Here is a 15,218-nt window from a genome sequence, read left to right on the forward strand (position 1 = left end):
ACCTGAACTAATTTTCCCAAGAGGGATTCAATCTCTGCTAAAGAGAGGAGAAGTGTGACGACAGGAAACGGCAAACTTGGTGCATAATGTCTGCTAAATATCTGAGGTGCTGACAGGACACAGGCAGCAGAAACACCAGTCCGCTGAATGGAGTTTTTTTGTTCCAGGAGACTGATACAGGTGCATGGAGAGTAGACACCACTCCTCTTTTTGTAACCATTTTGTCACAAAGGGGCATTGATTGTGTCTACTGAGACAATTTCGTCATCTTTATAATATAGACGGTTTTCACCAGGTGAGGGAGCACACCTATATGAGGAACAACCTCCTCCCTATTTTACTATTGTAAACGCTTCAATAAAAAGTATGGGACCTCCGCTCCCCTGCGCTCCCACAGCACTACACCCCTGGTTTTTACAGAATTGTCAGTCCTGCTCTGCTCCTTCTTCTTTTTTTCTGTCCATAGCAAACACTGTAACAGGAAGTGAGCTGGGGTTCAATTTCAAATGTTTTTGTTGTCAAGTTAAAACTGTCTATACCTGTCTCTACCTACACCTGAATTTCATTGGTTCGTCTCTCAGATCAGTTTACATGTTTTGGACCACTTGACTTGTAGATTGGACTATATGCATAAACTCGCCATGCCTAAAAGCATGAAGCAAGGCAAGATTCTAGGTGATAATGAAGTGATGAGTGATTAGAAATAAGGGTTTGGCAATGTTAATGGCAATAGGTGGGACTTTTTCAGCACACCACATCCCGATGGGCTGTAGTGTGGTACTTAGAAGGCTTATGTGCCAAATTCAGGACCATGGACAGCGACACAAACAGCTTGGGTAACTGGAGGAAGGAATGCCTGATCCTGAGTCAGATCTTACAGGCAAGTTTGTCCTTTTTGTCCCCAACCTGCAAAAACAGCTTACTTTCAAAGGCATATACATTATATTAGTGCACTTTAACAACATGATGGTTCACTGGGGATCGATAGCCGAGTTGTACAGTATGAATGTTGTCTAGTTTTTCCCATTAAAGCCTAATTGGTTATTTTTTGATAGGGACATGCCACTAATGTAAAGTCACAACATCATGTAGCCTAACAGTCTGTTCATGTCAACATTTCAAAATGTTGTGAGGAAATAACAGGCGAGCCCATGGGAGGCAGTTTGTTCCTACAGTAGGCTACATTTGTTTCTTGTTGCAACGTATTGATTTTTTCTCCCGACCATTGGTAAACAAGCACTGTTATAAATTCAGACCCTCAAACCCACTTGTATATTTTCAATCACAGGATCGCTGAACAAACTTCCAGGGAGGAAATTGATTCTTAAGGACAAGATTAAGTATGGCCACGTCAACTGGTGACATTTCAGAGTTTTATCGCTCATGGGCCTTCAGTCTGTTTGGACAGCAGAAAAACATAGGGCAAGTCAGTGAGTGAATCTTATTAACAATAATTAATATAAAATAAAACAAAACTTGCATTTCATCCTATAGAAGCAACATTTTGTTTTTTCCCATGGCGCTGGGCCAGCAGCCCCGCCAGGGTCAGGGCCGGTACATAAGAATAGCATAGGAATAGGAAGGTGGTAGTCTGGATTCGAGGGGTGGGTAGGTGGAGTGGCTAAGGGGATATGGGTGGGAGGGGGGGGGGGGGGGGGCAAGGAAGTGGGTGGGTGAAGGAAAAGGGCCCCTAGCTGTAACTACACTGGTTCAATGTCACTTAGAAATGATGGCCACGCTTCATACTGATGTCTTTTGACGATTTTATTTCTCTCTCTTTGGTCTCTTTGCCAGCTGACACACTCTCTCTCTGTGTCAGCAGACACAATCAGCAGACACCGTGAAAACGTGTGCGCCTTTTGAACCACGTGCGGACTGGGTTTAGATTGGGGCTGTACGTCTTTACTCTGCAGCAGCCATATTCGTTCTGACCCAAAACGCCACGGTCACGCCCTTAACTAAACTCTGGTCATGTGACTCATTACACATTACACACATTACACATTAAAACTTACATGAAGTGCACTTAGTTTTTACCCAACATTAGGCTATTTTACAGTAGTATATTTTAGACAACTTTTACCATTTTTAATCTCTTATTTATAACATCTTATTTATTACATTTTTAATCTTTTTAATGACTGTATGAACTCAAATCACCATGAATTTATGACGGAAGAATGAATATGAATTATGAATCAACTTCTCAATAAAACATGTCTCTGGGACAGTTACACTCCCACCAAATTACTATGATTTATAATAGCCATACAAATATTGAATACATCTAGGAATTTCCTTAACCAAATAGTCGGTATACAACTCTTAATTCAACACTGATACTTTAAACTCTCCACACAGGTAAGTGTTTATAGATTAGTTCCATCAAAACACCTTTTAGTTGCTCTGTGCAAGTACAACTAATTTATGAACAGGACATTCAAGAATAGATACATTAATGAGTCGTGAACCCTCTAGCACCGACCTCTATTTCCTATCTGTAATGTGGCTTTTCGCAAAAGTCCATCTTCATCTTTACAATTTTGGTGTCCTTTCTTTTTATTCTAGCCTTTCGCTTCATTGACTTTTTGATTTTTGCTAGTTTGTCCTTATTTTCCTCCATAAGAACTTCCTTAGCTTCCTGTCTCTTCAACGGTTTGGTGTCAATTTGGCTGAGCTGGCTAACCGTCCTGAGTTCTAGAGGTCTGCCTGGGCAGCGAACCCGTCCTCTCCTCGAGCCCTGACCTTGGCGGGGCTTCTTCTTCGCACAAATCTCTCTTCTCAAACCGTACATCTGAGTCTTAGTCTTAGTTCTCTTAACCCCGGATCTTGGAGCTACAGTAATTTCCGGGATGATGTCACCCGGTGCCTCCCATTGAGTGTCTCTCAAGAAACCTCCAGCTCTCATCCGAGCTTGGTCAGTATTCACACATGTTGACCCCACAAGGGCTCCAGGGCCTCTGGCGTTCCCTCTCAGACTCCCTGAGACGGCCGACCGCCCACTCGTCTCTCCTGCAAAATGGGACGGCATGCTCCCTGAACTGGTGACCATTTTGGTTTCCTTCGTCTGGACCTTGTGGCTTGACAGACTCACTGAGCAAACACTCACGTTGATGTGACTCTTTGTCCCGTCACTGACTTTAATCTCTTTACTTCCTGAGAGAGAATCGAGGGCATATCTTTGTTTTCTCTTCCTCCCTGTAGGTGTGCCTCTTACACCGTCACATTGTTTCCCTTTTGACTCTGTGACCCGTGATGAGCTGCCAACTACGCTCCAACCCAGGTCAGTCTTGACCGCATACGGCTCATCAACACCTCCCGTGATGACTTGACGCGGAGCCAATGCTCTGGGGCAATCGTAGCCTATCAGTAGCCCAACCTCACAATCCATCAGCTCTGGTATTTTCTGCGCTACTATGTTCAGATGCTTCCACCTTTTGGCAGTTTCAGGGGTAGGAATGTGGGAACGTTCAAGTGGTATGAACTCTCTGGTATAGGTTGGTGGCAAGTTGATAAAGCTTTCAGAGGAAAATCCTCTAACTCTAAGACCACTAACTCTCTCACTGTGAACAATAGAATCTTTTCCCATCATAGTGGTTAGCTTTAACTTGACTGGTTCTAAACCCGCCCCTGTCTTCCCACATACCTCTTTGTCTACAAAAGTGTTGCTACTATGGGTATCTAGTAGGGCATACACTAAGGTCTCTGTCTCAGGGATAGCGATTGAGGAAACCCATACAGGTACTATCATAGATGTGCTCCCACCATCGCCTGTGTCTACACTGCAAGAAAGGGAAGATGAGCTTTCTTCGGTCTGCATAGCATGAGGTGACATGTCGGTAGCAGCAGCAGGACGGTCTTCATGAAGTGACGTTGGGTGATGTCTCTTACATATGCCACAAGTAACTTTATTTTTACAGTCTTTTGAATTATGTCCTCTCCTAAGACAGCCAAAGCACAGGTGATTGTCAAATATGAACCGTCTCTTGTCTTCTACAGGCTTGTCAGTGAACTTCTGGCATTTGTGGATGGAGTGACTTTCTCCACAGAACATGCATGTGACTGGGTTTGAAGAAGAATAATCCTCTGAACTGTTCTCCACAGCACTGTATGTTTTCATCACTGTACTTGATATGTCCGATGAGTTCCCATTTGTGACGAACACATTAGCCTTTGTGCGCTTTATCTCTCTGAATGGCTTGTCTTCCATAGGCTTCAGAGCATGAAAGGATGTTACAGGATTGCATGCGATTTCTGCCTCTTGCGCCAGAAACTCAGCAAACTCTTTGAAATTTGGATATTCCTCTGTTTGTCGCAACTGCTTTGTTACATGGCGATTCCAGCGAGAGGTCACGTAATCAGGCAGCTTTTGGAGCATTTTTTGATTCTCTTCGCAGTCATTCAGCACTTGAAGCCCTTTGACGTGTGGCATGGCATTGCTGCAGCCTGTCAGAAAATCACTAAATTGTCTCAGTTTAACTGACTCCCTCGAGCTGATCTTTGGCCAATTATTTAGTTTTTCTCTAAATGCACGCTGGAGTATAAAGGGGTGGCCGTACCGAGCATTCAGTGCCTGCCATGCTTGGTCGTAGGCTTCGTCATCTTTTCTATAGAAGCTTCCTTCTAATACAGATCGTGCTTCGCCACTGACGTATTTGTGTAGGTAGAACAGCTTGTCAGCTGGATTTGCGCATCGCCGTTCTATCAGTGCCTTGAAACTTGTGCTCCACTCTAAGAACTTAAGTGGATCTCCTGAAAACACTGAGGGCTCGGGTGCAGGAAGTCTGGTGAGCACCATCGTGTCATGCAGGGCTTGTACTAACGATGCTTCATTGCTAGTATTGCTTGTTTGCACATTATTATTGCTCTTACATGTTTGTTCACTTTTAATGTCTTTGTGAGACACTGGAGGACGATTGGCTTCCTCCCTGCGTGATGATTTTCTTTCGTCATATGCCTCAGCTGAGTCAGCCTCAGAGTATGCTTTAAGCTTAGCAGTTATTACCTGAAGATCTCTCTGATCTTCCAGTCTCTTAAGTTTTTGTTCGTGCTTTTCAAGCTCTAGCTCTTGTTTTTTAAGTTCTTGTTTTTGGGCAGTAATTGTCTCCTCCATCTCCATTTCGGCTTTCTTTGCCGCAAGCTGAGCAACACACTCTACTCTTTTTGCTGCGATGCCTTGCTGCTCTGACGAAGCTTTGGAGTGATGACTACGAACATTGGAGATTGTAGTCCCAAATATTGACTTGGCATACTCTCTATCAAGCACGTTATGAAGTCTTGCGTTTTCTGCATTAGCATCAAACTCCTCTTGCCCCACTTCACTCAGGCGTACATGAACTATCCTCCTCAGATCTTCTGATACTGCTACGCAGGAGTCTATCTTTCTCCTAATGTCAGGAGAAGGTGCCGATTGAGATCGCATATTATCATAGATATCTTTCACTTTTGTCTCCTGCTCTTCTACAGCATCCATTATTCTACATAAGTCATCGTCGGAGCACTCATCCTTAAGTTTGGCACGCGCAACTCTGACTTGCTCTTTCCAATTTTCATATTGTGCGATGAATTTAGTCTCTTTCTGAGAAGCTTCTTGTTGCTTCAGTGCCAGCATTTTAGGGGTGAATCTTTTCTCCCTTGAAGATTTCCTTATTTCATCTTCCTCTGCAGTGGCTAGTATAGGCTCCTTCATAGCTATTTTGAGTATCTCTATTTTAACATGAATTTCACCTATGAGTGATTCTAATCTCTCTTTTTCATCCTCATCAGGTTGTAACTTTAATTGTTCATTTAAGTCATCAAATTCTGCCTGGAGGGACTCAATTTGCTCACTAACTTCACCAAGTTGTGAATCTTCTCCATGTTCTTCCATTGTGTATGTTTTAGAAAAGCACTGTATTTATCACAAAGTTGCTGCTAAATACGCATCTAACCTTTACTGTTAGGTTATTGAGTGCAAACCAAGTTCTAGTGCTTGATAACTATTTATTTGAATAATCTTCCAAAGCACTCCCTTTGATTAGGCATTTAAACTCTCAAAATCACCATTGTGATATTCTTAATGCCACTCATGAAGCAGACAAGTAGGCTATATGACAGATCAATTACTTTTCTCTATTTTTCTCTTAGTTAACCAATATTTAACCAGAAGACTATTATTTATTTTGTATCTTCTTAAATTTCTGTAAGCTATTTTTCTTTTCCTTCTTAAATTTACAAATGTCCTTTCTGTTGCCACGGTAGCACAGTCAAACCTGTGCCAACAGCAGAGCCGCTCTCTTCTGCCTGAGGACCGCAATGGAAAGGAACAGTCACTGTAGCCTGTGAAGGATCTTTGCAGAACTGTAGTCCACGCTGGTCGATGACGCCCTCTGGTGGTGCAATCGCGGTACCGCTTTCCAGCCGACTGTATCAGGTGCTGAGATGGCCTCTCCCGTCTTCTCCCGTGGATCAGCTGGCTTCCTCGTTGACGACTCCGGCCACACACGTTGCCCCAGCGCTGGGCTTCCTCCTCTCTGCTTCTGGAGGATGCGCGGCTCTTTTAGTTTGATCTCTCGGCTTTGCGGGCGGCGGTACTTCTTGATCTCTTGGCCATGCGGGCGGCGATTACGTTTTCACTGTAACTACACTGGTTCAATGTCACTTAGAAATGATGGCCACGCTTCATACTGATGTCTTTTGACGATTTTATTTCTCTCTCTTTGGTCTCTTTGCCAGCTGACACACTCTCTCTCTGTGTCAGCAGACACAATCAGCAGACACCGTGAAAACGTGTGCGCCTTTTGAACCACGTGCGGACTGGGTTTAGATTGGGGCTGTACGTCTTTACTCTGCAGCAGCCATATTCGTTCTGACCCAAAACGCCACGGTCACGCCCTTAACTAAACTCTGGTCATGTGACTCATTACACATTACACACATTACACATTAAAACTTACATGAAGTGCACTTAGTTTTTACCCAACATTAGGCTATTTTACAGTAGTATATTTTAGACAACTTTTACCATTTTTAATCTCTTATTTATAACATCTTATTTATTACATTTTTAATCTTTTTAATGACTGTATGAACTCAAATCACCATGAATTTATGACGGAAGAATGAATATGAATTATGAATCAACTTCTCAATAAAACATGTCTCTGGGACAGTTACACTAGCTAGGGATAGGAAGGTGCCCAGCAAACATTGTCTAGTCTCATCTCAATCTTATTTCTGTCAGTCGTCTACCCGGAAAGTCATGGCGCCGCCGCAACGTGACGTCGTCTCCACATTCCCCCAAAGTAACAGTCTAGACTGTCTCTTACAAAACAAGAGATTGATGATATATTGCTCAGAAAACACCACATCTAGGTGTCTTTTGTGTTTTTGATGAATAAAAGACATTTGATTGACAATGTATTTGGTTGTGATCAGATAGTCACAGTGTGACGTGCACTCCACATGATATTACTACTATTACTTATGACGTGTTTTTTATGAAAACACGTTTATGTCATATAGTATAGGATAGTTTTAACCTGTGTGTGTAAGTGCCTCTTTATCGTATTTATCACAAGCTTTCTGTGGTATTGTCCCTTTACTCTTGCCGTAACTGAACTGTTCTGGGTAATCTGGGCCATATGGATGTTGTACTGCTAAAATAAATGGTCCGAGTAACAATATATGTTATACAGGTGAGGTTAAAAGACCTCAGAATAAACACTTCCTTGATCTCCCCGAAGCATAAAGTACACACGAGATGGACGGTAAATGAAGCCGTACAGAGTAGAAACACGCACAGTCAAAATAAGTCTTACATTATCGTACATGATATAAAGTATCTCATCATTGGTTGGAATCATGAAACTGAATTGTAACTGCGACTATAGGCTTGCAATGCAAGTTCCAGTATGAACCTTCACCCTGAAATGTCCCTTTGAGGACACTATTATGTCCAAAATACTCAGAGTAACTCCAACAAATCAATAACTGAATGATTAAGGTGTTGCGCTATAGCGCAGGCGTCCCGGGTTCAAATCTTGCACACGGTCATACTCCCCCCCCCCCCCCCCCCCCCAATGTGGCAAAAATAGTTAAATCTCGACATACCATAGGCTATATGTAATGCTGCTGAATGCATACACAGATTTGTATCTGAATATCTGAATAGCCATTGTGGGAGCGGCATATTTCGACGTTGTGGGGAAGGAGACGATCTACGTGCAGCGGCCGTGCAGGAAACGTCATCAATGTCGCTATGATTTTGATTACGGATATATAATTAGACCCTGACTAGACGTAGTGGTTTGATGCGCAGAAGACGGTCGTTATACGTGAACATGTTTGCCGGGTAGTAGAGAGTCAGTATTCCAGGTTGTGGGCATATACAGTAGGTGGAGTGGCTAATGGGATATGGCTGGTGGGGACCAAGGGAAAAGGGGCTGTATAGCTAGGGATAGGAAGGTGGTAGGGAGTTTGGGTTTGAGGGATGGCTAGGGGGAGTGGCTAAGGGGATATGGGTTGGGGGGGGGGGGGCATGGTGGAGTGATGCCAACTTCCAGTGTCTGTTTATGTGACTCCAAACCATCAATGCTCCCAAAGGCAAACAGCTAACGTTAGCTGATGTCACCATTCTAACAGGCAATGTACACCAGATGCGTTACGGCTGCATTGCTGATCCGGCAAAACTGCCGGATCAACTCTCGCCCATGGTAATTGAAGGGCCATAGATGCGGTACAGAAAAATTATGCACCTGTTCTATTTTTGTGGGATCCCGCATCCGTCTGACAGATTACATGAGTGTGTGGGTCTGTTCGCAGCTATACCGGAGCCGTAACGCATCTGTTCTGGAGGCGGTGTACATTAGCCCTAACTTAGGCCCATGCATTTACGTACGTTAAGAAACATCTCCTGGCATTAAAACACATTATTTTCTTAACTTAACACTTCAGTCCTAGCATTACTGCACTTTTCTCCAAGCCCTTTTATTGCGGTCCGATCACACATCAAATTGTATCAGAATTTGATGCGCAAATTCTGATACAAAATTCTGATCAACAAAAAAAATATATTTTTTCCTCTAACCTCTGAGGGCAGCCCCATTTCAATGTGGTGCAACAGGAACTCAAGAGGCGCGGTCGGCAGCGGAAGAAAATCCCTTTCCGCTCCCTGCAAGCTCTGCCATTGGCTCCAACCGACCGGGGCCCCGTTCCAATACCCATACTTCCATACTATTTAGTAGGCAAAAAAAGATTTAGTATGTCCCAATACATAGTATGTCAGATGCAGTATGCCAAGAGTACCAGGATGTTGTACTACATCAGCTCCTATTTCGGAGTATGCATCGATGCATGCTTCACCAGCCAATCTTCCCCACAATCCTTTGCGCAGCAGGAAGTTATGTCTTCTTCTTCTTCTTCTAATGTTTTATGGCGGTTGGCAAACAACTTTTTGTGCATTACCGCCACCTACTGGAGTTACGTCACACTGACTGAGCTGCGTGTTCATGAATGAGATAATTAAGTTTAAGAAAGCCTTGAAATATGTTAAAACCAAACAAGCATGGTGTGTACCAAAACATGCATATCTTGATTCCTGTTTAGAACTCTGACTTAATGTTTTTGCTTTATTTATTTTATTTTGTTTATTTGATTGTCTGTTCCAATTTTGTAAATGTTTAGTCTGAATTTTTTGTATAATGTACTGTTTGTTACTGCCAGACTTTGTTTATTGAATAAAAAAAATAAAAAAAAACTCAAATGTGGCGCTGTGGACGTCGGCGGAAGTGAGCAAGAGGTCGAGTTCAGGAAGCTCACGTGATGACAGATGTAGTGTGTCCCAATAGTATGCATTTTGCATGCATGCTGCACACTACAATCCATACTTTGTGAGGGCAGCGGCAGTACATACTACAAGAAAGAAGTACAAGTATGGGTATTGGAACGGGGCCCGGCTCTGTCCATTAATGCATTTCTTTTCCGCTCCCTGGGTGTCGCTCTCAAATCCGTCCGTCGCTATGAAACAACAATAACAACTCTAGCTCGTTGCTAGTAGCAAGTAGCAACTTGCTATACACTGAAAATGGTAAGTGTTGACAACACACCGGTCACGTTCCCTTCATTTTGATCAGGTAAAGCGGCGCAGCATGTGTGCGAGCGCTGTTACAACTCTTTTGACGGAGCCTGCCGACAGATTTTCGATGCAAGTCGAAAGTCTGTCTCGAGAGATTAGCATGGACGTGACGTCACCATATGTACCCCAAGCAGTCGACCGTCCTAATACAGTCAATGGTCCTAACATTACGCAACTGTTGCTATTCCCTAACACAAGTAGCCTATATCCCAGGCTCTCATGTTAGGAGCTGTCAGTGACAGCTTGAGAGTGGCTGTCATAGCTGTCAATCACCCCTTTTTATATTGTCAACTTATCAGAAAATGAACACTTGAAAATACATGTAGCCTACATTGGCATGACAAGAACTAGCCTACCTAAAATGATATAAACCATCTTTGGGGGAAATTGTTTGATTGTTTGTTTAGTTTGGCGGTGGTGGGACCCATACTGCGAGCAGCCACCAGTGAGGTGAACTAGATGTTTTGGTTTCACTGATATCATGTCCATTCTTTAAACAGTCAATGTAGACTGCCATCCATCAAAGCCAGGTGCAATGAGGAGAGTGATCCCAAATATGTGGATAAATAGCTAAAATGTAGGCTAATATACTACAGTCTGAATTAGCCTACTACACATTTATTTTGAACCTGGCTGGCAGAGACCATCTCTGTGCTCTGTGAGAGGCGGGGGTGAGCATCAGACACTCCAGGCTGCATGCACTTGTTCAGGATAGATTAATTTCTGTAGCCTATATTCCTTAACAATAGACAGTATGTGGATATTAAGCATGTTCTAATTGAATATGCTTTAAGTGAGCTTATTGGTTAGCTTAACTGTTCAAAAACAGATAATTTTACATGGTGTAACCACTTTTGCTTTCAAAACATAATAGCTAATTATTATGTTTTTATAGCTACTGAACGAAGTGTGATAATTGGCCCTATAATGGTGTATTTTTATTAGCTCCTCTTTTTTTGGCGTTTTTTCTTTTTGGTACGCTTTTGTTCACCTTCTTATTTTGGCTTTTCTTTTGCTTTGTAAGTCTGTTTTGATAAGTGCTTTATAAACAAAGCTTACGATTATCATTCGCTAGTGTGAGGAGGCAGAACTGCACAGCTGCAACTTTAAGACTCCGCACACCACCCCGCCGTCAGCCGCTGAATGGTCTTTTCCAGCTCCTCACAGCTTATCACAGCACAATTTGTAACATGCCATACATTTTTTTAACCGGTGTGTCTCGCTGGAGAAATCAAATGTCAGTAGCCTAGTAGCCTACCTCTGTCAGCGGCTAAATTCATGAGCATCCTCGCTCTTTTTGGACCATGCCCGCGGTGGGGACCAGCAGTAGCTTGACGATTGGAGCTTTGGCGTCGCCGCTGGTTTGCGCTGAAGAAGCCTGGTAGATTGTCCGCTGGATGGTTTGGCTTGCAGAGAGACACTGCAGTTGTCATTGATCCGCTCACTGCGAGAGCCCCCCGTTGTAACGGGACAAATTGTGAGTATGCACGCTGTTGCCGAATGACCTACATTGCCCTATTCCTGCGCTCAAGGTGATTTTCTACAGTGCCCGCGCTTCACATCCTCAACTCTGAACTGATGTGTAATATTGCAGGAGTGGGAGGGTCTTGCGTGGATGGATGGATGCATGCTATATGAGTGCATATGAAATGAATATAATATAGGCTATATTTAGAATAACCCAGACATTTTTCTGTTCCATTGACATTGCGAGGGGCTGCAGAAAAATTCGGCCGGGCTGTCACATGCAGCGGAGGGGAACCGAACAGGAGAGAGGGGTTAAAGGGGGCGGGATGCATGAGAGGCTGCATGATGTAATGCACTTGAGACAATAGCCAAGGATTCTCCCCAATTATCATTTCAGAGGGAGGGAGGGAGGGGGGCTACGGTGCGGCGACGACGCGCTCAGCGCCGCATTCAGGCCGCCTCGGCGTGTGTCTGCTGCGGGTAATGACAGAGAGGAGAGAGAGGAGCTGTCATGAGAGGAACAGCTGCCCCTCCTATAAACAACATTATCACACCTATTACACAGATACAGCGAGGAGGAGGAAGAGGAGAGAGAGCATCAAACCTGCTGGTGCGCGCTATCTCTCTCTCTCTCTCTCTCTCTCTCTCTCTCTCTCTCTCTCTCTCTCTCTCCCTCTCTCTTTCCATCTATCTATAGCCTATCTATAATAACTATGAATGAAACCACACATGCACGCACGCAGGTGCCTACTTGGGTGCTAGGAGGGTAATTGCTGCAGGCTCTTTTTTGTGTAAGCTGCAAGCAGCTCCTCTGGTAAACCAGTGAAGGAATAGTATTCATCTTTGCATACAGATGCATTACATCAGTAGGCTCTGTGTTGCTAAAGTTGTGGCACAACTGTGGAGACAGCTATTTGCAGGTGTTGCACTGTCCAGGGACTTCGTGTAACATGGCTATGCAAAGGCAGAATGCTTCATTTAACGCTTTTACATGTAAAAGAGGGTGACTTTCCAGCGATGCACCTCAATCGTGCTGCCTAATACAGTATGTATGTGGTGTGCAGACCAGGGCTTTATTGCCTCGGGGTGTCATGCAGAGGGGGTGGCTACCTGTGGCGGCTTTTATGTGTGTGTAAAACAATGGTTAAAGGTCTGCTTTTACAGCCCACTTGTCATTATTGCCAAACAGTCAATGTTGAGGAAGGTAAAACACCGCAGTCGGCCATTGAAACGTTGGCGTCGGCGACGACCGGCACGGTGCAAATCAGATACGACCCAGCCTTTTATTTCTTATTTATTTATTTACTTCTCACCCTAATCTGTGTTCTTATTCAATCTCTATCGATTGATGGTTTGCGTGACCTTGCTGCTGGGCGATTGTGGGCAATGTTAAAGACTACACACGGTCAACGAACACACGTGCCCCCCCCCCCCCCACACACACACACACACATGCAAAAGACACAGACCACCCCCTTCCTTACCAGATGCTCACACACAGGTGGAGGTACTGCCACCCGCGCTCAAAGACAAATTGACCCAGACACACACAAGCATGTATCCATGCACACACACACACACACACACACACACACACACACACACACACACACACACACACACTGAAGCACGGCCTCCTTAATGGCAGCCGGCTGGGTGTAACTCTACACCCATGCCATCCTCTCCTTCCCCTCTCTATCTCATTCACTCCATGCCGCCCAGTCCACCGTCATTCACCCGTTGGGGGCGGGAGCGACGGAAGAATGAATGAAAACGGTGCCCTACCGTTTAATAGATCACAAATGCATTCAGCACCGTTCCTTTACTGACTCATTTCGTCTGATCTTGATTTACATTCTGTTATACGCAGGCTCATTAGGGCGCCGTGACTAATTGAATATGCCAGGAAACAGAGCAACAGTTGTGGTTGGGTTTTGACTCCGTGAGGGTGACCGTGTGGCAGATGACATCCAATTGACCAAACATTTTGACGCTTCTAATATCCTGTAGTGTTTCACTGTGTTGCACCTATCATGGTTCCCACCCAAACCATGCCAGTTAGCATCAACATTGCATCTCCAACAAGCTGGGCTGCTGCCTGCATAAGCCCTGAATGTCACAGGATCCCAGGTCTTGGATCAGCTTGCTGTGGCCTGCCTGCCTTGCAGTGTTGGAGAAGAGCTCCCGATTTGCTTTCCATCCGCCCGGTAGAATCACACTCCAGCAGTGTGATCCGCCCGGTAGAATCACACTCCGGCAGTGTGTTCCCAGCGCTGGAGTGTGATGGCAGCAATTAGATTGGACAGAGTTGAATTGCTGTTTCCTTGGCAGGCCATCCCCCAGTTGTCTGAAGTCTATCTGGTGCAGGGAACCATATGAATGGGATTACTCCACACTATGAGTGTACCATTGCAATCTGGCCCCATCCTCATTCACAAAAGCACCACGTCACTCCTCTCCCACCTGTCTGCATGCTAAGGATGCCACCCCCCCCCCCCCCCCCCCACCCCCCTCCATTAGCCTTGGAGCTTCAAAGCGGTGGGCGGATGCACTTTGCGCTCAGATGCACGCCAAGAAATCAAATGCAGACATTATTTACAAGTGGAATTTCCCAGCAGACAGCTTCCCTGGTGACTGCAAAGCAAGGTGTGTCATCAGTTCAGCGTCTGTTGCTGATTCAAGTCAAGTGCATTACCATCAAAACAATGTGCCCTTACATTGTCATTCATATGGTGACGAATTGAGCTTGAATGGATTTCCCATCCCGGATTGTTCTCCCATTTTCTCAATTCCCAATTGCACTTGGCCAATACCTCCCTGCTGTCCCAGTCCTGGCTCCACCCTCTCTGCACATGTAGCACATGCTTCCTCCAATAGTTGCCAGCCACTTCTTTTCACCTGACTGCAAGGAGTTTCACCAGCAGGGGGTAGTGCATGAGAGGATCACGCTATTTCCCCAAGTTCATCTCCCCTTTGAACCGGTGCCGTGACCGACCAGAGGAGGCACTAGTGCAGCGACCAGGACACATATATTAAATACACAAATACACAAGTATTAAAACTTTAAAACATTTTTTTTTGCTTGAAAACAGCATTTTGGCAAGTCTACAAATGACTACGGTAGGCGTAATCTACTTCCGTGTCTAAAACGGAAAGACGATTACAAAATGATGTCATGCAGAAGCGTTCTTATATGTACAAAGAATAAGGTGAATAGCTTATCTCCCAAGCCACAGAGTGCAGCGCCCGGTGCTGTGCCTGTCTCTCCACGTGTCTTTAGATGTTCCCAGGTGGTGAAGAGTGCTGAGTCGCCTCACATGGCCACACCGCGCAGGAACATGCTGCTGCTGTGTTTCCTTATCTCCTCACACAATTGTCCTCATTAATGAGATGAACTGAAGACATTCATGAAATTAGCCTCGGCTTGCTGATTTGCTCTCGCTGAAGTGGAGTGGCTCGACGCAGAAGCTACAGCTGTCCCATATAGACACAGTACAGACACAGAAGCTACAGCTGTCCCATATAGACACAGTACAGACACAGAAGCTACAGCTGTCCCATATAGATACAGTACAGACACAGAAGCTACAGCTGTCCCATATAGATACAGTACAGACACAGAAGCTACAGCTGTCCC

The sequence above is a fragment of the Poromitra crassiceps genome (assembly GCF_964638095.1).
Source record: "Poromitra crassiceps genome assembly, chromosome: 2".
Lineage (NCBI taxonomy): Eukaryota > Metazoa > Chordata > Actinopteri > Beryciformes > Melamphaidae > Poromitra > Poromitra crassiceps.